We start from the raw sequence: 26,847 nt of genomic DNA on the forward strand, positions 1-26,847 counted from the left end.
TGGCTTATAGGTTAAGACACTTGCCTGCAAAGCCTATGGGCCTATGTTTGACTCGGTAGATCTCACATAAGCCAGACACACAAAGTGATGAAAGTGTGCAAGATCACACGTGCAGAAGATGGTGCACATGTCTGGAGTTTGATTGTACTGGCTGGAGGTCCTGGTGCACCAGTTCTGTCTCTCTTGCTCTCTCTCATAAAAAAATACAAAAAAAATTAATGAACACACTTTACTTTAATGTGATCCCCATTATATTAATCAATTGCAGTACTTTTAATCTGGAATACAACATAATATTAATAATTTACTGTCTGTCACTTGAAATAGCTTTCCTTGGGGAGGAAGGAGATGAACTTTATCAAATGTTACTAACCCTATTATAAATGGTTGTTCTAATTAAAACCAAGTAAATATATTCTTAAAAGATACTATAAGTGCCAGATGAAAAATCTTTAAAGAAAAAATACTTGCCGGGCGTGGTGGCGCACTCCTTTAATCCCAGCACTGGGAGGCAGAGGTAGGAGGATCGCTGTGAGTTCGAGGCCACCCTGAGACTGCATAGTGAATTCCAGGTCAGCCTGGGCTAGAGTGAGACCCTACCTCGAAAAACCAAAAAGAAAAGAAAAAAGTACTAAAGTATGGCGAATGGTAGAGAATAATTCATAGTTAAAGGTTTGAGAGACATGGAGTTGGATCATTCTTCGGGCACAGGGTTGATAAGAGCCAACAGAGTGGCGGCACCTGAATGAAAAGGTTTGGCCCATCCCGGAAGAGCAAAGCCTCCTCTTTTAAGGTCTCTTGTGAGAAAGTCAGCTTGGGGAAAGTGTTGTGCCACTAGGAAATGAGTCTAGGGTTGGCAGATAGAGACAATGCATTTCTTGTGAGGAAGGTGTTTGAAACGTCCCAAGGACCTTCCTGGGGAAGGGGTGTCAGCAAGAGCAGTGAACTTGTTTGTCTATGACTTAGGTGATGTGACAGTGGTCAGACTGTCTCTGGCCCTGGGGTCAGGGGAGTTAAATATGTTCTTCTCATGCCTGCAGCCCTTTCCTTTTGGGATGTTTTCCCTCTAGGACTTTGTTATCTGGAAGGGTCCATGGTGGGGTGGGAGTTGGCTTTTTGTGAGAGCTGTGAGGAGAAAAGCTTCAGGAACTCTCTGAATTTTGCTTCCCAATGCTGCTTGATTAATAAAATATTCTTTGTTCATATAAGCTGTTAATTTTGTCTTGGTTTTTATTTTGACAACAAAGGAAACATGAATTCTGTTAACCAAATTTGTGAAATTAACAGTAGAATATCGTTCTAAGGTTTTTACTACCATTTTAGAATTTTTTTTTTTTTAAATGTAAGCTCTCACTCTAGCCCAGTCTGACCTGAAATTCACTACATAGTCTCTGGCCTGAACTCATGGCAATCCTTCTACCTCTGCCTCCCAAGTGCTGGGATTAAAGGTGTGCACCACTATACCCAGCCAAGATAAGAGATCTTTTAAAACATCTTTTGCTTTCCATGTGGTTTGCTTAAATATGGCGATGTATTTTTCCATATACCACTGCAGGTTCACAGAAGTTGAGTAGTTCCTTTTAATACATATATTCATCCTTTGGTGCATGTTTCTAAAACTGAATGATCAGAAGTTTCTGAGGATCTTTTAAAACATGCAGATATCTATGGCATTCATTTATTTTAATTTTTTAAAATGCAATTTTTTTAATTTATCCATTTTGAGAGAGAGAGAGAGGCAGATAGAAAGAGAGAATGGGTATGCTATAGCATCTAGCCACTGCAAACAAACTCCAGATGCATGTGCCCCCTTCAGCATCTGCTTGTGTGAGTACTGGGGAATCGAACCTGGATCCTTAGGCTTCACAGGCAAATGCCTTAACTACTGAACCATCCCTCCAGCCTTTTTTTTTTCACTTTTAAAAACATTTTATTGACAACCTTTATTTATATGTATAATGTACCCTGGTTATAATCCTCTCCTACCACTTTTTTTTTACTACTAGTTCCTCTCTAATAGGAAGCACCTTTAATCACTGAACCATCTCCCCAGCATCCTTTTTTTTTCTCTCTCTCTTTATTTTAATTTTATTTTTTGTTTTTTTGAGGTAGGGTCTTGGTATAGTCCAGGCAGATCTGGAATTACACTCAGGCTGGCCTTGAACTCATAGCCATCCTCATACCTGACCCGCCCAAGTGCTGGGATTGAAGGTATATGCCACCATGCCTGGCATCCTCTTCTTTTTTGTTGTCATCTTTTAAAAAAAATGTTTTAATATTATTTATTTACTTATTTATTTGAGGGGGGGAGACAGAGAGACAGACAGGCAGACAGACAGAGAGGGAGGCAGATAGAATGAGAGAATGGGCTCACCAGGGCCTCCAGCCATCGCAAATGAACTCCAGATGCATGAACCACCTTTTGCATCTGGCTTATGTGGATACTGGGAAATTGAGCCTCGAACCGGGGTCCTTAGTCTTCACAGGCAAGCACTTAATTGCTAAGCAATCTTTTTTTTTTTTTTTTTGCCCTTATATTATGCAAGTCAGCCACTCTTAGGTCATAAACTGTGTTCCAGTGCACTCCTCCCCTGTTTTTGGCTCTTATATTCTTTTTTTTTTTTTAATAAATTTTTTATTTATTTATTTGAGAGCGACAGACACAGAGAGAAAGACAGATAGAGGAAGAGAGAGAATGGGCACGCCAGGGCTTCCAGCCTCTGCAAACGAACTCCAGACGCGTGCGCCCCCTTGTGCATCTGGCTAACGTGGGACCTGGGGAACCGAGCCTCGAACCGGGGTCCTTAGGCTTCACAGGCAAGCGCTTAACCGCTAAGCCATCTCTCCAGCCCATGGCTCTTATATTCTTTCTTCCACCTCTTCTGCAGTGGTTCCTGAGTGGTGAAATGAGTGATAGCTATACCTCACTTAGTCTTCAGCTCCACTGTCACTTCTTAGAACTTTGATGGGCTTTGAGTCTCCCCAGTAGTCATCATCATCCGAAAAGAGAAGTTTCTTAACACAGAGTGAGAGTAGTGTTAATATTGGGAAAGGAACTTAAATGTTTAGAGGGCAATTTGTTGGACATACTCTATCCATTCAGCCAAACAGCAGCTTCCAAGAGCTATGATCTCCTAATCCATAGGCTTTTGATTAGGTTTTCAGTTCCAGGGCCATGGATCAGGCTTTAAGTCTGATTAGAGAGCACTTGGTTTTACCCATAATAGGCATGCTGCCATTGTACCAGTTGGCACATTATGCCTGGCCGTCCAGCCTAGTAGCTTGCAACACCCACTGTTGGCTAAGACCATTGACGACTTCTTACCATCAGGAGGGTGGCTTCCAGCTCAGCTCAAGCTTGACTTCTCAGTGGCTTGCTGCCCAAACGTGAAGTTTTCAGCAGTAGAGTCTCACCATCTAGTTCTGGTGGGCAACTAAGAGTTTTGGCTATAGCCTGTAATCTTTTGGAGGTATCAGTAGCCTCCCTAACTGACAACTTGTTGGAAGATCATCTCTCTCTCTCTCTGTCTCTCCCCATATATATATATATATATATATATATATATATATATATATATATGTATGTATGTATGTATGTGTATATATGTATGTATGCCTTATATGTATATAAAATGTATGTTAGCTAATGAAGAAGTAAGTTTTCATATGGCTTGTTCTTAACATTTAAAATTTAACCCTCCTCCCACCCTCTCTTCTCCCCCATCCTTCCCCTAGCCCTACTTAGGATATATACTTAAGTGTGTAAATGTACACAAATTTTATATTAGCATTAATTTTTTGACGGAATTGTGGCTCAAGAGATTTAGAGACTTTTTGATCCATAGAGACAAGTCCTTTTTAGTAAGGTGGCATCAATTTATATATTTACCTTCTCATTTTCTTCAACACTGGGTATTCTTGAGTTTTTAATATTCTCAGTTGACTAAAAACAGATCTTATATGATTTTGTATATATTTTGATGTGTGCTAGAGTTTTCATCATGTGATAAAATATCCAAGAAAATAACTTAAAGGAGAAGGATTTATTTTGTCTCCTGGTGTCAGAGGTTATAAGCCCTCATGGTTGGTTAGCTGTATTTTTGGGGGGCCTGTGGTAAGGTAGACCATCATGGTTGAAGGTGCATTATGTTAGATCCCCAAGATCAAATCACTTACCCATCAGTAAAACCAAGCCTTCACTGCATTAGTCCATGGGAAGTCATTTTATATTATTACTATAACAGAATGAAATAAAACATTTCTCTTGGCTTATTTTATAATTACTTTTTCCCTCTTTTCCTTCTTCCCATATTGATCCTTTTTGTTTAAAATTTAAAAGTTGTGACAAGTATATTTAACAATTTACTGTTTTTTAAGGTTAAGGCAGAAGGCTTATGGATTTGAGACCAGTCTAGGCTATATAGCAAAACCCTGTCTTTCAAAAAAGGCCTTTGGTAGGTATATAGTTAACAGAGACTGTTTGCCCCTTTCCTGGCTTTACTGTGTCCTTGCCTTGTTATGAGTATGTTTTGAAGAGTATACACTTTTAATTTGATAAAGTCTACATTACTCATTTGTTTTTTATGGATCATATGTTTGTGTGTAAGATATATTTGCCTAATCCAAGGACATAAGTTTTCTCCTGTGTTTTCTTCTGGACAGCCTATAGCTTTATGTATATAAATGCATTTAATGCATTTTATTTAAAAATATTTTATTTGCAAGGAGAGAGGAGAGGGAGAGGGAGAATAAGAGAAAAAGAAAGAAAAAGAGCACATGCTCCAGAGCCTTTTGCCACTGCAGACTCCAGATGCATGCACCACTTTGTGCATATGGCTTTATGTGGGTACTGTGGAATCAATGAAACCTGGGCCAGCAAGTGTTGCAAACAAGAGATTTTAGCTGCTGTGCCATCTCCCCAGCCCCAGTTAAAAAAAAAAATTTTTTTTTTTGTATATGTGGAATAAAAATTGTCTTGTGGTTTCCCCATTCCTGCTCCATCAGAGGTACATTCAGTTGTTTTGTATCATTTGTTGAAATGGTTGATGCTAGGTGTGGTTGCTGGTGTCTGTAAATCACAGTACTTGGGAGGCAGAGAGGAAGGAAAATGAGTTGGAGGCCAGGCTTGACTGTATGTTGAGAACCTGCCCACAAGTTTGTCTGTGTGTGTTCATGAGTCTGTATGTTCATTGACCCCTTTGCTTATGTTGTTGCCATTACCATACTAGTTACTATGGGTTTATAAGTTATGAAAACATGTCATTACCCCATACATCTTTTTTCTTTATTTTCATCATCATGTTGGTTGTTAGGCTGGTTAATGATTTTTTTTTTTTTTTTGCTCTTTAGCTCTAAGTGCATATTTTTTTTTCCTGCTCTGTGAAAGTGGATCAGGCCTTTTGTGAAATATTATTATTTTGCCATGTGACCCAGTATTTAGCTGGGATCAGAAAGAATGCTGGCTTCACACTATAGAGGAATTTCTCTTTTATTTTGGAATCTTGCTTGGCGTACTCCAGCAGAGCATTTCTTTGTCCCAGTGTAAATTCTTCACCAGTGTATAGCTTCTGAAGGAGCTTATCAGTACCTAGGAACCGGTGATCTGATATGGGCTGTTTGTCCTTGTTCTAGTTGTCAGCGTTTGTAGCATGGGCCACTATTATTCTGAAGAGTGGGCTTCTGTCAACGTTCACAAGGCAGCTAAGTTAGGGTGAAGCAGGTTTCAGGTAGCTTCTCAGCCTTTCATGGATGGGCCTGTGCCGCATCTTCTCCAGCAAAGTCGCAGGACTGGGAGGGGTTAGGAGTTTGGGAAAGTTCTTTCCTTGTGTTCTCTTTCAGACCTAGGGAATATTGGCTTTTCCCATATGAATCCCTTTATTTCTTAGATTGTTTTTCCAACTCCATTATAGTTAATAATTCCTTGTACTGAACTTTTACTTTTCCTAATTGGCTTTGCAGTTCCATATGAGTTTTAGAAGCAGTTTGTAAATATCTGTTTAAAATGCTTACTGAGAGGCTGGAGAGATGGCTGACTTGTTAAGAGCATTTACTGTGCAAGCAGGAGGGCTTGAGGAGGCCTGAAAGACTGCTTGAGACCCACATAAACAGCTGGTCATGGTCACACGTCTGTGACCCTAATCTCATAGAAGAACAGGAACCAGAGGAAAAAACAGAAGAAAACATGGTAAGTTCTGGATCAGTTACAAGACACTGGCTCAAATAAGAGCAGGCGGGAGAGCAGCGGAGTGGGACATGCTATGGTCTGTTCTGGACACCATAGGCAAGTACACTCCACTGAAGGTGAGTGCCTGGGGGGTGCTGTATTAACATATATGTGCATACATCATACATAACCAATATATACACACACAGCACACCACACATACATGTATACCACGTCACACACACACATGAACACACAGATACAAAGAAAAAAATGTCAATGAGAATTGATTGGAATTGCACTGAATATAGACTGATTCTGAGAGAGTTGGTGTAACAGTATTGTCTTGTGACCTATGAACTGAAGTGTCTTCATTTATTTAGATGTTTAGTTACTTTCAGCAGACTTTCTGGTCTTTGGTATTTTTCCCATAGTTTTTCAGATTTATCCTTAAGTATTTTTTGGTTTTATAAATGATATTTAAAATAAATTTCTTAGTGTCCATTGTTTATGCTTACTTTTGCATATTGGCATTGTATCCAATACCATTGTTAAGCTACTTACTATTTTCTTGGCTTTTCATTGGATTTTTAATATAGAAGACATGTATTCTGTGTTTTATTTTTTATATTCCAATCTGGATGCTTTTGATTTCTTAATTGGCTCCAATGGCTGAAGCTTTTTGTACATAATGTTCAGTCGAAATAGTGAGAGTAGATGTCTTAATATTGTTTCTAATCTTAAGGTAAAAGAATCCATTCTTTTACAATTAAGATAAAAAGAGCAGGGGGAAAGGAAGGATGGTGGGAGGAGGGGATTATGATCATGGTCTATTGTTTATATTTATGGACGTTGTCAGTCAAGGGGACACATGTATCTGGAAATTTTTGCAGTGGCTGGAAGCCCTGGCACACCCATTATCTCTCTCTCTGTGCCTCTGTCCCTCTCTCAAATAAATAAAATAAAAATAAAATATAAAAAAGTTTAAAAAACATAGAATATGTTAAAAAGATGAGATTTTTTAGATCTTTAAAGATGTTCTTTATTAGTTTAAGGAAGTTTCTTTCAATTCTTGGTTTGCAGAAACTTAAAATTGGGACTGGATGTTGGAATTTGCCATAGTTTTATGTTTATTGAGATGGTCTTCTACTTTTAGCAATAGCTAATATGGTAGATTGCATTACTTGATTTTCAAATGCTAAACCAGTGCCCCAGTTCTGACACAAACCGAGTTGTTCACAATATATATTTGGCTGCATGATATTCCTCCTTTTACTCATTTTACATTTTTTTGTCTGTTTTATTTTCACATAGTTTATATTGCTCCTCTCCCTGTAAATTTACTAATTGTTTCTTCTAATCTAATGTATCTAATCTGTTTATTCTATATAGAATATTTTTCATATCAGGCATTATAGTTTTATCTCTGTAAGTTTAATTTAGAGCTTTCTATCTATCATGTCTCTATTTAGTGTCTTAACTATGTAAAATACATTTAAAATAGCTTTTGATGTCCTTGTTGCTAATTCTAACAACTATGTTAGTTCTGGACTGATTTTAGGACATGGTTTTCTTCATTATGGTTGTTTTTCTGCCTCTTGGCATGCCTGGTTTAACCCATGAACACCTTCTTCCCTGGCTAGTCTCAACCTGAGGTAAACTGACTTTTATGTTTTAACTTCCTAAGTCCTGGAACTTTGGAAGTGCAGGCATGTGTCACTGTGTCCAGCTCTGGCAATGTTTAATTAGATGATAAGCACTGACTTTCACCTTTATTTTTTTGAGTTGACAGTTTGGGACTTGCTTTTATGATTTGTTAGGTGGTCTAGAACAATGCTCAGGCTAGTGCCAGTTATTCCTCACTACTAAGGCAAGACCGTTGTAAGTACTCCACTCCATGTCTCAGTTGGCTGGTGGGAACAAACATGATTTCCTGGCTGTCACGCTGTGTGTGATTGTTAAGCACTCGCTGGGTCTTTCAGGCTCCATCTTTCCCAGCCTCTGGTAGGCAGTTGTCTTACACAGTCAGTGCAGTGCTGAGTACTTGAGACTTTCCTTTTGAATACTTAACCTATGAATGAATTGATTACATTTAAAATATAATACAAAATGTGTCTGAAAGTATGCAACTTTGTTACATGATAAAACTTTACTGAACAAATACAAAATTAAAGAGTGTATTTGGAATGATTTAAAAAATTGATTTTATGTTTACTATTATCATATACATGTCATTTGGGCATGGACTTGTTTCATAGTTCCATAAAATAGATGACTTAACAAAGAAAAAACAAAAGGTGTCTACATACCACAGGAAAATGTTCTCTTCAAGATCATTTAAACTCTTAAGGAAGCTTAAAAAGTTTCTTGCATTGATATAACAATTTCTACTCAATAGGTTACAGTGCAAAACTAAAAGTATATTATGTAGTAAAAAGATTTTTAATTAAAAAATTTAAAATCTAAATTATCTACAGTGTCTTAGGTTTCATTATTGCATTTTCAAATACTTTTTTTTGTTGATCCCTTTTCCCTCTTTGTCCCCCTCAAATCCCTTGAGCCCCCACTGTACCCTTCCACTCACTCCTCATAGCTTCCTTTCTGCTTAGAAGTCTTGTGTCCTAGTGGCCTTGCTGCCATCGCTCAACATTTCCTTTTCCTACGTCACAGCTGTCTCCTTTCTAGTTTCATAGCCTACACCACACTTTTCAGAAAACACACACACACACACACACATACACACACAGCTTGGCTCCACATATGAGAGAGAACATGTGACTTTTTTTTGGTCTTTTTGAGTTTGAATTATCTTGTTGAATGTAATACTTTCCAGATCCATCCAGTTTTTTGCAGATTTCATGGATTTATTTTTCTTTATTGCTAAATAAAATTCCACTGTGTATATATCACATAAAATAGGTTTTAACTACTAAGAAGTTCTATCAAATTCTTTAGTTCATTAAGCGTACTATTAGTCATTATTTTTTAAAAAACACACAATTAGGCAGTTTCAAGTAAAATGTTAGAATAGCTGTAATTACAGCTACAGGTTTAGTCAAAATATGGTTTAAAAAGACTTTTCTGTTCTTTCATACCTTATACCTTCACCCTAAATAACCCAAATTTAGGTGTAAAAGTTTTGATAAGCTCAGGATTCCTTAAACTGGATGTCATATGTTTAGCTGCGTGTAGATGTAGATGAGATGTTAAGGTTCCTAGAATATAATATATAATTTATATATTATAATAATATATAATATATTATAATAATATATATTATATAATATTATATAATATATATATAATATATATATATTATATATTATATATTATATAATATATATAATATATAATATATATTATATATATATAATATATTATATTATATATATTATATATATATTATATTATTATATTATAATATATTATATTATATTATATGTATTACATATATTATAATATATATATATTAATATATATTATATATATTATATATTATATATATTATTATTAATTATATTATATATATATTATATATATTATATTATATATATTATATATATATTATATATATTATATATATATATTATATATTATATATTATATATTATATATTCCTAGAATATAATATAATATAGCCTGGAACCTTACCACAATTCTACACAATTATATACGCAGTATCTGTTTCACAGTTGTGTACTTCAGCAGTGGCTATTCTACTGAAGAGAATACCTCTTCCAACCCCATCAGCCATTACTGTATATAAATCCTCAGGGAGGAGTGTGATCCCAGGAGCCCCCCTCTATGAGAGGACATTGAGGAGTCCAGTCTTATGCAGATCTTGTGCGAGTAGTCACAGCTATTGTCATTTCAACATGCGGTGGCTGTGTCATGCCTGCAAATCAATAGATATTTCAATGCCATATAAACATAAAAGCTTGGAAATAGTTGTTATTAGTTTGTAGAATGGCAAACCACACATGTTTTAAAATTTCTCGTGACTATATTAGAGGAAGGAAAAAGAAGTTAAGTTTAATTATCTAACTTAATATATTCAAAATATGCAACAATCAATTCAACTATAAGTGAGATAGTTTACATTCTTTTATTACTACTAAGTCTTTGAAATCTGTGTATTTTAAATTTACATGTCTCAGCTCAGATTAACTGCACATCGTATGCTCAATGGTCATATTTGGCTACTGTGTATTTTACTGGTTGGTACTTTTATATACCACTAGAAGGTAAAGTTTGATTGTACTTAGGCTTTAAAATATTTCTGATTTGAATTTCAAGTAGATGGCTTATTTCCCCCTCTGTGTAACAAGGAAAGAGTGGAGGAGCATGTGGCCAGAAAGTCATCACTATTGAGTTGTATCTAATCTGCTCAGGAAAGGAACATACTTTTTAACTTTATACTTAGTAAGAAGGAAAGGTGAACAAAGATACAATTACCAAATATTTTGGCTACCTGCTGTTGGAGGTTCTGTGGATGTTAATATAGTTAAAAAGATTTCCAAAAAACTACAGAAAACTTTGTTAAGAAATTGTTTGCCATATCCACCCTCCTTCCCTTCTTTTCTCCTTCCTTCTTCCTTTACTCTCTCCCCATCTCTACTTCAGTGCTAGGGATGGAACTCAGGGCTTCAGACACACTAGACAAATACTCCACTGAACTCCCTGAACACAAGATCTAGGCTTTGGTTTTATATAAAGAGCCCAATGATTTTCCTATAGATAGCTCTGGAGGGGAAGTGTATAGGTATTACTCTTGAATCATGGTGCTTGTTGTTTAATTACTTTGTGCTTCTTTCTGGAACTTTTCATAACCCCCCCCTTCTTACCCTTAATGGATTTATATTTATAATTACATTTCTATGTCAGGCATTTCTGGTAGAAATCACCCAACTAAGAGCAGCCTGTGAGAAAAAGAGGTTTATTTTGGCTCTCAGGCTCGAGGGAAAGCTCCACAATGGTAAAGGAAAATGAGGACATGAGCAAGAGGATGGACATCACCCCCCTGGCCAACATAAGGTGTCCAATAGCAACAGGAGAGCGTGCCATACACTGGCAAGGGGAAACTGGCTGTAGCACCCATAAGCCCGTCCCCAACAATACACTCCCTCTAGGAGATGTTAATTCCCAAATCTCCATCAGCTGGCAACCTACCATTCAGAACACCTAAGTTTATGGGAGGCACCTGAATCAAACCACCACATTCAGCCCCTGGCCCCCATAAACTGGTAACTACACATGATATAAAAGGCAATGCATTCATCCAACTTTTAAAAGTCCCCGTAGTCCAAGATCTTTTAACAAAGCCTTAATACCAAAAAATAACCTCAAAAGACCCATAATAGCACAGAATAAACATACACACTGCAGAAGATGGCATTGGGCACAGCAAAAAAACAAAACAAAACAAAACAAAAAAAAACCCAAAACAAACAAACAAACATTCAGCCAATACAAGATTTAAAACAACCAGGGCAAACATCCAACACTGTAGCTTCAACTCCAATAACTCTAGCCAATGACAAATCTCCAATTCTGATCATTCTAACCAGCAACAAGTCTCTGGCATTCTAATTCCGCCTCCCCCCCCCCCGCCCCCCCAGCTAGGCTGCTCACAGTCCTGGTAAACTTCACTGGGGCTGGCAGCTTTCTTTAGCAGCCATCTCATGGTCCTGGCACCTCCACTGGGTCTCCACTGCAATCCATAGCTCATCCTCATGGCCCCATGGGGTCTCTAGGCAGGCAACTAGCAAACCTGCTTCACACTGCCCATGGCCATTTCCAAAACACAAGACCATGTTGCAAACTCAATGACCCTCTCTTTCCTGCATTTCTTATACTCTGCAATATCAGGTAGGGTGCCAGTTTGTTAATCCAGAAGGGAATAAAACAGACTTTGAAGAACAGGATACTCCTTGAGCACTGAGACCCCTTCAAAAGAGTCTACATTCTTCCTGTTGCCCCAATACAGATCAGCTGGTCAGTCTCAAAGGTTTTAATCTCTTAATTGGAGTTGTATGGGAGCAGTTCAGCCAAAGATTTTTTCTGTGTCATATCATTCTGCTCACACTAGTTCATTTCTATGCAAAGCAACCCTGCACAACTTCTCAGTACCCAGGCATAAGAGCAAGCTTCTCACACAAACTGCTAGCCCAGTCCAATCAAAGCTCTTTCTCACCCTCATAAGCCAAACCTCATAGTCCATAGCTCTTACTGCATTCAGGTCTTTCAACTCTGACCAGAATAGTCCATCAAGCTGTACTTACAGCACTGCAAGGCATCTCTTAGGCCAAGGTTTCAAATCCTTCCACATTCCTCTTGAAAATCAGCTCCAAAAGGCCAAAGCCACACAGTCAGGTGTCCAGCAGCAACCTCCCTCCTTGGTACCACTTTACAGTTGCAGTCCGGCTTGCATTGCTGGTAGAAATCACCCAACTAAGAGTGGCTTCTTGGAAAAAGAGGTTTATTTTGGCTTATAGGCTTGAGGGGAAATGCCACGATGGCAGGGAAAATCGATGGCATGAGCAAAGGGTGGACTATAACAACAGGAGAGTGTGCCATACACTAACAAGGGAGAGCTGGCTATAACACCCATAAGCCCACCCCCAACAATACACTCCCTCCAGGAGGCATTAATTCCCAAATCTCCATCAGCTGGGAACCTAGCATTCAGAACACCTAAGTTTATGGGGGACACCTGAATCAAACCACCACAGCCCCCAAATCATTTTGGCTTCAGAATCTACTTTAATAATTCTTATGGGCTAAGCAGCTCTGTGTTTCTGTTCATTCTTAAACTAGGTCACTGGGGCTTTGTCATTGTCAATGAAAAGTGTATTGTTCACTTCATTTTTTAGGAGCATGCTTGGACTGAATGAAGTTAAAATAACTCAGTAATGATGTGCTTTAAATACAAGGGAGAATTTTACATACTTTAAATTCAATCTGTTTGACAGTACAATGAGGTTATTTATATCTGACACTTCCAACTATTCTGTCATGCTGTTTGGAATTCACATAAGTTAATAAACTTTTAGAAGACTTTCTACTGATTACTTCCACTTGACCACTATTTTAAATCATCCTAGTATTTTCCGTAGTAAATTTGATCTTATTGGAATTGGAATTTTGCTTTTGTAATTACAGATGGAAAGAAAGTGGGCAATTTAGAGGTTGGAGCAGTGGGAGTACACAGGATAAAAATCAGATTTATTTATGTATTTATTAATTCATTCATTAACTTCACTATGAAAAATCAGTCTTATATAAGCTTTACCTTTCTGAGTGTGGTAATGGTGGTAGTGGAGTAATGGTTGTGGTAGTAAAAGCAGTTGTAGGAATAGATTTGGGAGACACTGAAGAGAATGTGTTCTTTAATATGGGATTTCAGTTCCTTCCTAAATACAATAAGATAGTCTTGTGTATTGTATTGGTAACTTCATATATCACTCACTGAAATACTGACAATGCTGCACTTTCTCTGTCTTGTTCCCTGTCAGCATCTGTGTACTCATGTTGGGATTTTGCCAATATATTGGATTTGTCCAATATAATCCACACTGTTGCGCCAGAACGGGATGGTGGTTGAGGCAGAAGAATGAAGTTTCTTTCACTTCTAACATTCTGTGACTTAAAAATTATTTTAAAAAGTTTTTTTCAGATTAAGAAAATATCTTTCTGTGTGCATGCACACGTATGTGCACATGTGTCCTGTTTGTGGAGGTCAGAGGACAACTTTTGGGTTGGTCCTCACTTTTACTTCATTTGAGGCAGAGTTTCTTTGCTGTGCTCGTCATGAGCTTCCTTTAAGTCGCCACCAGCTTCCTTCTGTGAAAGTCTCCTGTTTCTGCCCCCATCTTTCCATCAGCACAGCATTGGGATTTTAAAAGCCCATCACAGCTTCTGGCTTTTTCTATATGGTCTGGGGATTGAACTCTGATACTCCACTTTGTTGAATACCAAGCACTTTATTCCCTCAGCCATCTCCCCAGCCTGTTTCTGACTGTTTTTTTTAATTACACTTCATGTTTCTGGAAGGCAGCTATACTCACCAGTATACCACCATTGTGTTATTTTTGAATGTCAACACATTTCTATCATGGTATCTGTTTCAAAATACTGCTTTCTTTGTGTTTCTTTTCATTTGTCAACTAGACTTGAATACATTTCTCATCTTGCACCTGTTTTGTGAGAGAGGTAATGAATATTTTCTCATGGACTGTCATGTTTTGGATAAAACATTTTCTTTTACTTTGGGGCCACAGTAATCCTAAACTACCTAACAAGACTACCTGACTCCCTCTCATGTCTATTGAAAATAGTGCCTTGGTAGCATCCAACGCCCCGTACCCACTCTTCTAACTGTGATGATCCACTTTCAAGATGCAAGGAAAACTTCAGCCATTTACCACTTTTTCTTCATACGGTCCCATACTCTCTATCTAGTCATGATGGATCAGTTAAAGTCAGGCCAGGAAAATAATCTACATTAGATAATTTAGCCAAGAAAATTTAATACAAGGAATATGTTATATAGGTGTTAGAAGGCTTCAAAAGCAATCAGGGAATACTGGGGTAACACAGATACAATTACAAGAAGTAGTCACTATCCTGTAAGTGAGGAAATGCAGACCTTAGACTAGAGGGCGTGGAATGGGATTCAGAACCTCTGTAGGGACACTGCTTGGTTGCTGCTGCTTTTCCTGAGGGTGATGGCGAGAGCCTCAAAAGGGTCAGCACCGTCTAGAAAACACTTGTTCTCTCTTACTAGAACCCTTGTCAGCCATACAAGGAAGATGCCTGGCAAAAGAGAAAAGCAGTTTTTTTCAGAGTTCTGTTTTCCATTTAGTGTAGTATTAAAGGATGGAGTTGGAGCTGAGAGTAGCAGCTTTAATAAAGATTATATATATTCTCCCTCCTCTTCTGCCTACATGATGGCACAGGGCTTTGGTTTTTGGATCTCTTTTCTAGCCACTGGGATCCTAAGTGTTGATTTGGGCCTCCTATTGTTTATGGAGGGAATTGTTCATAGAACTGCATTGCTGGGCCATTCAGTTACAGTGTGAACATCATAGATTATACTTAACAAACTAAAATGACTATGACTTCATTGTACAATGCAGTTTTAATGGGACCACCCTCATATATGTGATACATCATTTATGGTAGTACTACTATATTGATGTGATTTGGGATGTGATAGGACCTCTTATTCTAAGATAACTCTGTTACACCTTTTTAAAAAAATCATTAGATCATTATTAGTTGTAATTTACATATATATTTTTTTAATTTTTATTAACATTTTTCATGATTATAAAATATATCCCATGGTAATTCCCTCCCCACCCCCACACTTTCCCGTTTGAAATTCTATTCTCCATCATATTACCTCCCCATTACAATCATTGTAATTACATATATATAATATCAACCTATTAAGTATCCTCCTCCCTTCCTTTCTCCACCCTTTATGTCTCCTTTTCAACTTACTGGCCTCTGCTACTAAGTATTTTCATCCTCACGCAGAAGCCCATTCATCTGTAGCTAGGATCCACATATGAGAGAGAACATGTGGCGCTTGGCTTTCTGGGCCTGGGTTACCTCACTTAGTATAATACTTTCCAGGTCCATCCATTTTTCTGGAAATTTCATAACTTCATTTTTCTTTACCGCTGAGTAGAACTCCATTGTAAAAATGTACCACATCTTCATTATCCACTCATCTGTTGAGGGACATCTAGGCTGGTTCCATTTCCCAGCTATTATAAATTGAGCAGCAATAAACATGGTTGAGCATGTACTTCTAAGGAAATGAGGTGAGTCCTTTGGATATATGCCTAGGAGCGCTATAGCTGGGTCATATGGTAAATCAATCTCTAGCTGTTTTAGGAACCTCCACACTGTTTTCCACAATGGCTGGACCAGATTGCAGTCCCACCAGCAGTGAAGAAGGGTTCCTTTTTTTCCACATCCCCGCCATCATTTATGATCATTTGTTTTCATGATGGTGGCCAATCTGACAGGAGTGAGATGGAATCTCAATGTAGTTTTAATCTGCCATTTTCACAATATTGATTCTTCCAATCCAGGAACAAGGGATGTTTCTCCACTTTCTAGTGTCTTCTGCAATTTCTCGCTTGAGTGTTTTAAAGTTCTCATTGTATAGATTCTTTACTTCCTTGGTTAGGTTTATTCCAAGGTATTTTATTTTTTTTTGATGCAATTTTGAATGGGAGTGATTCTCTGATTTCATCCTCTGTGTGTTTGTTGTTAGCATATATGAAGGCTACTGATTTCTGTGTATTTATTTTGTATCCTGCTACATTGCTGTAGGTTTTGATCAGCTCTAACAGCTTGCTAGTAGAGTCTCTAGGGTCCTTTATGTATAGAATCATGTCATCTACAAATAATGATAACTTGATTTCTTCCTTTCCAATTTGTATCCCTTTTATGTGTGTCTCTTGCCTTATTGCTATGGCTAAGACTTCCAAAACTATATTAAATAGAAGTGGGGACAGTGGACACCCTTGTCTTGTTCCTGATTTTAGTGGAAAAGCTTCCAGTTTTTCCCCATTTAGTAATATGTTGGCTGTAGGCTTGTCATAAATAGCCTTTATTATATTGAGATATGTTCCTTCTATTCCCAGTCTCTGTAGGACTTTTATCATGAAGGGATGTTGGATTTTGTCAAATGCTTTCTCTGCATCTAATGAGATGATCATGTGATTTTTGTCCTTCAACCCGTTTATGTAATGTATTACATTTATAGATTTGCGTATGTTGAACCATCCCTGCATCTCTGGGATAAAGCCTACTTGGTCAGGGTGAATGATCTTTTTGATATACTCTTTGTATTCTGTTTGCCAATATTTTGTTGAGAATTTTTGCATCTATGTTCATGAGGGAGATTGGTCTGTAATTTTCTTTTTTTGTTCTATCTTTGCCTGGTTTTGGTATCAGGGTGATGCTGGCCTCATAGAAGGAGTTTGGTAGAATTCCTTCTTTTTCTATTTCCTGGAAAAGCTTAAGAAGCAATGGTGTTAGCTCTTCCTTAAAAGCCTGGTAAAATTCAGCAGTGAATCCATCCGGGCCTGGGCTTTTTTTAGTTGGGAGATTATTGATAACTGTTCGGATCTCCATGTTTGTTATAGATCTATTTAAGTGATTAATCTCATTTTGATTTAATTTAGGTAGGTCATATAGATCAAGGAAATCATCCATTTCTTTCAGATTTTCATACTTTGTGGAGTATATGCTTTTGTAGTATGTCCCTATGATTTTTTGAATTTCTCTGGAATCTGTTGTGATGTTGCCTTGTTCATCTCTGATTTTATTAATTTGTGTCTCTTCTCTCTTTCTTTTGGTCAGATTTGCTAAGGGTTTATCAATCTTGTTTATCCTTTCAAAGAACCAACTCTTTGTTTCATTAATTCTTTGGATTGTTCTTTTTGTTTCTATTTCATTAATTTCTGCCCTAATCTTTATTATTTCTTCCCGTCTACTACTTTTTGGTTTGCCTTGTTCTTCTTTTTCCAAGGCTTTAAGGCGAAGCATTAGGTCGTTTACTTGCGACCTTTCTAGTTTCTTAATATAGGCACTTAAGGCTATAAATTTACCTCTTAGAACTGCCTTCATTGTGTCCCAGAGATTTTGGTATGTTGTGTTCTCATTATCATTTGACTCTATAAATTTTTTGATTTCCTTTTTGATTTCTTCATTGACCCACTCATCATTTAGTAGTGTATTGTTTAGCTTCCATGATTTTGTGTATGCTCTATAGCCTTTCTTGCTACTGATTTGTAGTTTAATTCCATTGTGGTCAGATAGAATGCAAGGAATTATTTCAATTTTCCTGAATTTGTTAAGATTTGCTTTGTGTCCTAATATATGGTCTATTTTAGAGAATGTTCCATGTGCTGCTGAAAAGAATGTATATTCTGCAGCCTTTGGATGAAATGTCCTGTATATATCTGTTAGGTCCATTCCTTCTATGACCTCATTTAGTCCAGATGCCTCTCTGTTTATTCTTTCCCTGGATGACCTGTCAATTGATGAGAGTGGGGTGTTAAAGTCACCCACCACCACTGTGTTTGGTGTTATCTGTGATCTTAGTTCTAATAGTGTTTGTTTGACGAATTTGGGAGCCCCCATGTTAGGTGCATATATGTTTAGGATTGTAATGTCCTCCTGTTGGAGTGTGCCCTTAATCAATATAAAGTGACCTTCCTTATCTTTCTTGACTAACGTCGGACTAAAGTCTACCCTGTCTGATATTAGGATAGCAACCCCTGCTTCTTTTCTAGGCCCATTGCTTGAAACACCGTCTTCCAACCTTTCACCCTAAGATAATGTCTATCCTTTGTAGAAAGGTGAGTTTCTTGGAGACAACAAATTGTAGGATCTTGCTTTTTAACCCAGTCTGCAAATCTATGTCTTTTCGTTGGGGCATTGAGACCGTTGATATTAAGAGATATTATTGAAAGGTGTGTATTTATGTTTGCCATTTTTGTGTGTGTGTGTGTGTGTGTGTGTGTGTGTGTGTGTGTTACTGGTTCTACCTGTGCTCTCTTCTGTTAACTGGTATTTGAGTATAGCTTGTTTTTTCTAGGTTTCTTATATGTGTGCTTTTCCTTTTGTTCAGCATGGAGGATTCTATCAAGTATTTTCTGTAGAGCTGGTTTTGTCTTCAAACACTCCTTTAACCTGCTTTTGTCATGGAATATCTTTATTTCTCCATCTATTTGAATGGATAACTTTGCAGGATAAAGTAACCTTGGTTGACAGTTGTTATCTTTCAGAACTTGGAATATATCACTCCAAGCCCTTCTGGCTTTAAAAGTTTGTGTTGAATAATCTGCTGTAATCCTGATGGGCTTGCTTTTGTAGGTAACTTGATTTTTCTCTCTAACTGCTTTCAATAATTTTTCTTTGGTTTGTGTGTTTGGAAGTTTGATTATAATATGGCGAGGGGAGGTTCTTTCTGGGTTTTGTCTGGCTGGGGTTCTAAAGGCTTCCTGTATCTGTATTGGCACCTCTTTCCCAATTTGGGGGAAATTTTCCTCTGTGATTTTGTTGAAGATGTCTACTATGCCTCTGGAGTGGAGTTCTTCTCCTTCTACTATGCCCTGAATTCTTATATTGGATCTTTTCATAGTGTCCCGAATATCTTGAAATTCCCACTCATATTTTTCTATAAGTTTGTCTTTCTCTTTGTTGGACTGCATTAGGTCTGCCACCTGGTCTTCTAGCTTAGATATTCTGTCCTCTCCCTCATCCATCCTACTGGTGAGATTTTCTACAGAGTTTTTTATTTCATTAACTGTGTTCTTCATTGCTAGTAATTCTGACTGGTTTTTCTTTATTATTTCTATTTCCCTATTTATGTCTTGTATTGCCTTCTTTATTTCATTAAATTGGTGTCCTGCCTCTTCTTTGATTCCTTTGATTTCCTCTTTGATTTCTTCTTTGATTGTTTTCATGTGTTCTTTGACCTCTTGGAACATATTTATAATTATTCTTTTGAACTCTTTCTCAGGCATTTCCTCTAACTCTTTCTCTCTGGAGGACATTTCTGATGCATTAATACTTTTAGGTGGATTTATATCATCTTGCTTTTTAGTGTTTCTTGTGTTATAATGTATATATTTTTGCATCTTGGAATAAGTTAATGCTTGGATTTTCTAGCTAGCTGTGTATTCTTAGCTGTATCAATTGATTTGATGTAATATATTTTCAGGGTAGGACCTTAAGGTATTAGGTGTGGCTCTTAAGACTCTCAGAGTATCTACAAAGATGTTCTTAGGGGTTGAGATTCCCTGCTATAGGAGTATTGAAGCAGGCTGAGTGGAATAAAATACAGGTAGATTCTAAAATTTAACTAAACACTGTACACATTCAATCAAAAACAGCCCCGAGTATGTATGCAAGAGTAGTTATTATAATGACCAGATCTTCTATCAACAAAGAGGTTTAGATTGCTGGTCTGTTGAGGGATCCAAGTCAGCTTGTGACCAAGTGAGACCCTTCCCTGTTGCAATCCCAGTTACCTTGGGTGATTTTGTTCTCAGTCAAGTTGCTGCCTGGGTTGTCGGGCTGCTGTTCTGATTTCTGGAGCTGGGCACTTGCTTTTCCTACGGGGCAAACTGAGCCGCTGCTGCTGCCTCTGCTGCTCCCATAGCTGCCACCACCGGAGCCACCACCGCTGCTGAAGCTGCTGCTGCCGTGACCTCCGCCGCTGCTCCCCCCGAAGCCGCTGCTGCGGGATCTGCCGCCACTGCCGCTCCTGGGTCCGCTGCTGCTGGGGCCGCTGGTACTGGTGCTGGAGCCGCTGATGTTGCTGCCGAACTCTGCTCCTGCTTGGGTCCCGCTGTCAGCCCAAGTTGGCGTGGCCGGTCCCGGGCCGCTGCTGTGTTCGCTGGAGCTGGGCTCAGGCGTTGGGGGAGGGGAGGGAGCCGCGGCTGCTCTGGTTGTCTCGCTGCTCCACGTGTTCTTCTACCTCGCGGTCTTCTCCTCCGCTGCCCGCTGCCGCTCTCCCCTCACGTTTCCCGAGTTGCGGAGAGCGCAGTGTGAGGGGAAAATCCCGCACCTGGCTTTTCCTGCAGCTCGAGCTGGTCTGGCGGTTTTCTGCTGCGCCGCGGCTGCGACGTTTGGCCGAGCTGCCTGAGCCGCTGGAGCTGCTTTTCCCGCCTGTGCGGGCTCTGGATGCTCTATAACTCTTCTACTTCTCCGCTGCCGCCTCAATTTCCTATACACCTCACTTTTTAGTAAAAGCGTGTATTTTGCTGAGTTTTTTTGGTCTTTTTCCCCCCTAGGCTGCTTTGGCGTGGTACCTACGCAGCCATCTTAACCGGAAGTCGTAATTTATATTTTTAAGAGTCCATATTTAAAATGTGAAACATTGTAGGAATAAAAATTGGCTGCCTATTTGACAATCAGGTCCTGCAGTAACAACCAGTCTTTGAACTAAAGATTATACTTTCTTTTCTTATGGTCTGATATTCTACATTATGGTTCCTAAACCAGATATTTCTCTTCCCTCCTCTGGTTTGTGGCCACTGGCTTGGCTTGCATCTTCTGCTGGATCTGGGTGTGCATCTTGAATAGAGTGTGGCCAACTTCTTGCGTGCCTGTCTGTCTAGGAATATTTTGAGCAACTTGCCAACAGAAGCATATACCTCTGAATAGTTTGTTTTCTTTCATAATTTTAAAGTTGTCCTGGAGCAGAGGCATGTTTGTTACATGCAGTTTTTCTGTAAAGCCTGAAGCTTTTCAGTAATTGCATACTGAAGGAATGTGACTAATAGCAGTTAGAATTAAACAAATTAACATATCAGGTAACTTGTCTTTATTAAGGATGTTGGTGTTCTTATTTGTTGATTGCTCATGATAAAGCTTTCTGTGGATTTCAAAAAATATATTTGTTTTGAATTTCATTCTGATTGCATTTCCACATTTCCAACTGTTGCATGTACTTAAACTTTCAAAAGTCTTGTCTTGAGTCAAATAATTGACACTTTTAAAATGGAACTTTGAATAGAATTCAAATTTATGAAGGTGTTAACTTCTCTGTATACCTGGATTTTTATGTTAACCAAGATATTACAACAGCATACTTGATCACCTGACTACAATGTTAATCTTTTACTTAGTTACTATCCTTCAAGATCATGTCTCTCAAGTACTGGTTCTTTCCTTTTGTTGTTCAGACCTAGACTTTCAAAGGTTCTAGGTATTTCCCTTTTGCCTTTTGATGTCTATATGAATGCTGTCCTTAAAAAATTCATTCAGGTTATGAATAGATATTTTTATCTCCTAGTCAGCTAAGGAAATAGTTAACAAAAAAGTTAAGGATTTGGGGGATTCTTACAGAAGGGTGAGGACGAAAAGCTCAATTTTAGAATCCTAAACAAAACATTTTGATTGGCATGTGGAAACCCTTGCATGTACAAACATCTATATTTGAATATTTATAGAAGATAGTCTGTCAAAATTAGTGCTATTTTAATTTGCAAAGCTTGGCTGATTGCCGCAATTGGACGTAAGTTGAATTCCAGATGAAGAACTAAGTATGTCTGGAGTGGGGCATGCTTTGTCCTTGAAACTGTTTGAGTACCTTCTTCCCCTTTAAACTGTCGTGTTTTTTTTTTTTTTGTTGTTGTTGTTTTTACCAAACATTCTTGTTTCTTTGTCATAGAAAAATTAATGTAGAGTGATAGCTATAAAGTTTTACTAAATCTATTCACATTTTGATCAGGAATTATTTAACTGATTTTAACTCTTTTCTGTAGTCTCTTCTTTCAAAGGAACTGTCCCTTGAAATTCATACTTAGAGATATGTATCTCATTTGAATGCTTTTATGATTCATCTTAATACCAAAGAAAATGTATATTTTTAGATAACTAGCACTTCTCTTTTATCTCATTTAGAACAGCTAATAATTTTGGTGACCCAGATTCAAGCAATAATATCTTTCCCTGGAAATACCATGTGGTTTCATCAACATCTTATGTTCTAAGGACAGGAAGGTAAAATATTTTTTAAGTTAATATTGCAATAATTTTAATAAACTATTTGCTTTCTTTAGGTCAGGAGCCTTGCTCTCTTTTGATAATTTCCCTTAACCAGAGAAAACTTACTGATAGAATGTTACTATAGTTCAGTGGAATTTATTGAAAGTACTTTATTTCAGCTGAGGAAATATCTTCTCACATGACATGTTTTGGAACAGGACTATATTCTGTGTTCTGTCTTCAAGGCTGTATTATGTCTCACATAGCTATTGTCACCTGACTGGTTTACATTTTCACATGTAACCAACTGACACAACTGTTTCTTTGATGTTATTTCTTTCTCTTTTCAAAAAAATATTTTATTTTTATTTATTTATTTGAGAAAGAAGGGGTGGGGAGAGAATGGGTATGCCAGGGCCTCTAGCCACTGCAAATGAAATCCAGATATGTGCCATCTTGTGCATTTGGCTTATGTGGATCTTAGGTAATCGAGCCATGATTCTTTGGCTTTGTAGGCAAGAGTCTTAACCGCTAAGCTATCCCTCCAGTCTGATGTAATTTCTTTATTTCATGTAAATTGACAAAATTGAATCTGCTTTTTGATTGCTGTGTTAGAAACTGTGGTACATAAGTCTCAGTCATTATTTTTCTTGTAGGATTTTTCTATGTGTGCCAGTTGGACCTTTTGCAATAGAATACTAGCCTGAGAATCTCCTACCTTTTCTTTCCATTGAAATACTAGTGAGAATAAAGTAAACATATAGTGAGTTATTAGAGTTACATTTCTGGTTTTTTTTTGAAGTGCAAGAGGAACTTTTAAAAATAGCAACATAGGAAGCCAGGTATGATGTCGCATGCCTTTAATCCCAGTGCTTGGGAGGCAGAGGTAGGTGGATCTCTGGGAGTTCAGAACCACCCTGAGACTACATAGTGAATTCCAGATCAGCCTGGGCTAGAGTGAGATCTACATGAAAAAAAAAAAAATCACCACACAAAAATCCCCCAGCAACATAGGGCTGGACAGATGGCTTAGTGGTTAAGGCACTGGGCCTGCGAAGCCTAAGGACCCATGTTTGACTCTCCAGATCCCATGAAAGCCAAATGCACAAAGGTGAGGCAAGTGCAAGGTCGCACATGTACAGTAGGTGGTGCAGGTGTTTGGAGTTTGATTTCAGTGGCTGAGGCCCTGGCACACTAATTCTCTTCTCTCTCTCTGCTCTAAAATAAAAAATAAAATAAATTTTAAAAGAACCCCAGCAACATAGAGGCTCCCCAAACTAACCATGTAATGCTGCATACATTCATATCTATCTCTTGGCTCTCCATAGTGAGCCTGAACTGAAGGACAAAGGCTGATTACTAAGTGGTGTGGCCTGGTCCTCAAATTAAAGTTCTTTCTCATGCCTTCAGTCTGAATTCATCTTGATAACTGTAGCTTTGTTTTATCAAACATTTAGTAGAGTTTGTGTCATGCAAATAGTATAATTTTATGTTTCTAGGGTATGAGTTTGTGAAAAAGAAAACAAAGATGAGCTAATTTCAAAGTTAAAGCTTTAACAAAGAAAGGTATAATTTCAGAAGTCAAGAAAGATGAATGAACAAGGTTGAATATACACTCACATATGAAAGTATCTATCAGGCACCTATAAAGATTGGAAGTAATGTCAAGGTTTGCTGCAACAGACCTACTTTTTCACATCTTTCTTGCATAAACATATGCATAGCACACCATCTCTCTCTCTCCTACACACACACACACACACACACACACACACACACACACACAATAAATGAATTAACAAATGAATAAATAAATAAATAAAAACATAGATCTTTCTGTAGCTCTCACGTTAAAAGACTTTCCCAGAATTTCTTGTTACCTTGGTCATTTTGAAGTCTAATTTCTGTCAAGTCAGTGGCAGCACTAGATTGTATTTGAATTTCCCCTTCTATATAATACAGTCCCTCAGGATATTTCAGAAAGCAGCCAAGTCCAGGCTATTATTGAGTTCACTTGTTTTGTTGTCTTCTTTTTAAAATTTATTTTGAGAGAGAGAGAAAGAGAATGAGTGGGTGTACCAGGGCCTTCAGCTGCTGTGAATGAACTCCAGACGTGTGCACCTCCTTTTGTTGTATGTATGACATTGCATACTTGTGTTGCTGTGTGTCTGGCTACATGGGACCTGGAGATTTGAACATGAGTTCTTAAGCCTTTGCAGGCAAGTACTTTAATTGTTAAGCCATCCCTCCAGCCCTTTCTTCTTTTTTTTTTTTTTTTTTTTTCGAAGTAGGGTCTCACTCTAGCCCAGGCTGACCTGGAATTCACTATGGAGTCTCAGGGTGGCCTCTAACTCAAGGCAATCCTCCTACCTCTGCCTCCCAAGTGCTGGGATTAAAGGCGTGCGCCACCACGCCCGGCCCTTTCTTCTTTTTAAAGTAAGTTTTGAACTGGCATTTGCTCAATGTCAGATGCTTAGTTTGTCCATTTTGTAGTTGTTTATACTTGGAAAGTAATTTTTTTTTTTTGGTTTCTAAATATTTTTTTTAATTTTTATTACATTTTCCATGATTATAAAAAAAATCCCATGGTAATACCCTCCCTCCACCCCCCACATTTTCCCCTTTGAAATTCCATTCTCCATCATATTACTTCCCCATTTCAATCATTGTACTTATATATATACAATACCAACCTATTAAGTACCCTCCTCCCTTCCTTTCTCTTCCCTGTATGTCTCCTTTTTAACTTATTGGCCTCTGCTAGTAAGTATTTTCCTTCTCACACAGAAGCCCAATCATCTGTAGCTAGGTTCCACATATGAGGGAGAACATATGGTGCTTGGCCTTCTGGGCCTGGGTTACCTCACTTAGTATAATCCTTTCCAGATCCATCCATTTTTCTGCAAATTTCGTAACTTCATTTTTCTTTGCCGCTGAGTAGAACTCTATTGTATAAATGTGCCACATCTTCATTATCCATTCATCTGTTGAGGGACATCTAGGCTGGTTCCATTTCCCAGCTATTATAAATTGAGCAGCAATAAACAAGGTTGAGCACGTACTTCTAAGGAAATGAGATGATTCCTTTGGATAAATGCCTAGGAGTGCTATAGCTGGGTCAAGATTTTTATTTATTTATTAGAATGAAAGGGCATACTGGGGCCTCTTACTGCTCTAAACTGTTTCTAGATATATGTGCCACAATGTACATCTGGCTTTATGTGAGTACTGGGGAATTAAATTCAGGCCTGTAGACTTTGAGAATAAGTACCTTCAACTGCTGAGTCATCTCCCCAGCCCTGGAAGGAATTCTTGACCCTGTTGCTTCCTTACGGATGAAAGTAGAATTCTCTTAACACTTAAAATAGAGAGTGATATTCTTAGCAAGTGATAATTTATCTTGCTTATTACAAATTGAATTTAAATGCCACATGTAAAATTAATTTGTAAAATGTTGCCTAGATTAAATTTATCTTAATATTTCTGCTATTCTTCCATACATAAGTGTGAAGATTACTTTGTCTGCTTTTCATCCAGTATTATTTGCCAGTGAACTGATGCATTAAATTTGTTATAATTCTGGTGATGTATAGTAGCTTATTTCTCTTTTGAGTCTTCCCTGCCTCATTGAAGATCTCTGCCTATGTTTTTTGTTTTCTTTTTTTAAGTTCTCTTCTCCCTCCTGGAATTTAACAAAAAAGCTTAACATAAAGTAAGATTTTTTTTTATTAAAGTATGGAACATTGTACCAATAAAAATTACTCAACTTGTTATTTTATTGAGATGCAGTGAAATTGTGTACATTTAATAGTGCTCATTCTTCTCCCTCATTACTTAAAGAGCACTGGCAATTGAAAGCAGAGTGTTAATAGAAATTGATGTGAAATAATGAGGATGTATCAGTAAATATGAAATTAACAAAAAAGATGTGTTTAATATAATATACAATAGCCCCTAAATCCTTCTTTTTCTTCCTTACAAGAAATGAGGTACTCATGAAATAATTGAATTGATGGCTGTCATGCCATGGTTGACTGAGCTGGTGATACAAACTGTTTCTTTTCCATTTTCTTCTACTTCTTCTCCTCCTCCTCCTTCTTTTTTTTTGTGCATAGTGCTTGCAGTGTTAATACCCGATTGTCATCACATGTCTGTAC

At 37.7% G+C, this 26,847-nt stretch overlaps 1 protein-coding gene across 4 annotated transcripts in view; it reads left to right on the forward strand.

Annotated features, from left to right (window-relative positions):
• Positions 1–26,847, forward strand: part of Fut8 (fucosyltransferase 8) — a 261,713-nt gene that overhangs the window by 67,982 nt on the left and 166,884 nt on the right. For 2 of the 4 annotated variants that reach the window (XM_004649268.2, XM_045155054.1), the window contains exon 3: positions 22,607–22,705. The exons of the other annotated variants lie outside the window; for them this stretch is intronic. The gene's annotated coding sequence lies outside the window, so the exon portion shown is untranslated. The remainder of the gene's footprint in view (positions 1–22,606; positions 22,706–26,847) is intronic. 4 annotated transcript variants of the gene reach the window in all.

This window comes from Jaculus jaculus, chromosome 7 (genome assembly GCF_020740685.1).
Source record: "Jaculus jaculus isolate mJacJac1 chromosome 7, mJacJac1.mat.Y.cur, whole genome shotgun sequence".
Classification (NCBI taxonomy): Eukaryota; Metazoa; Chordata; class Mammalia; order Rodentia; family Dipodidae; genus Jaculus; species Jaculus jaculus.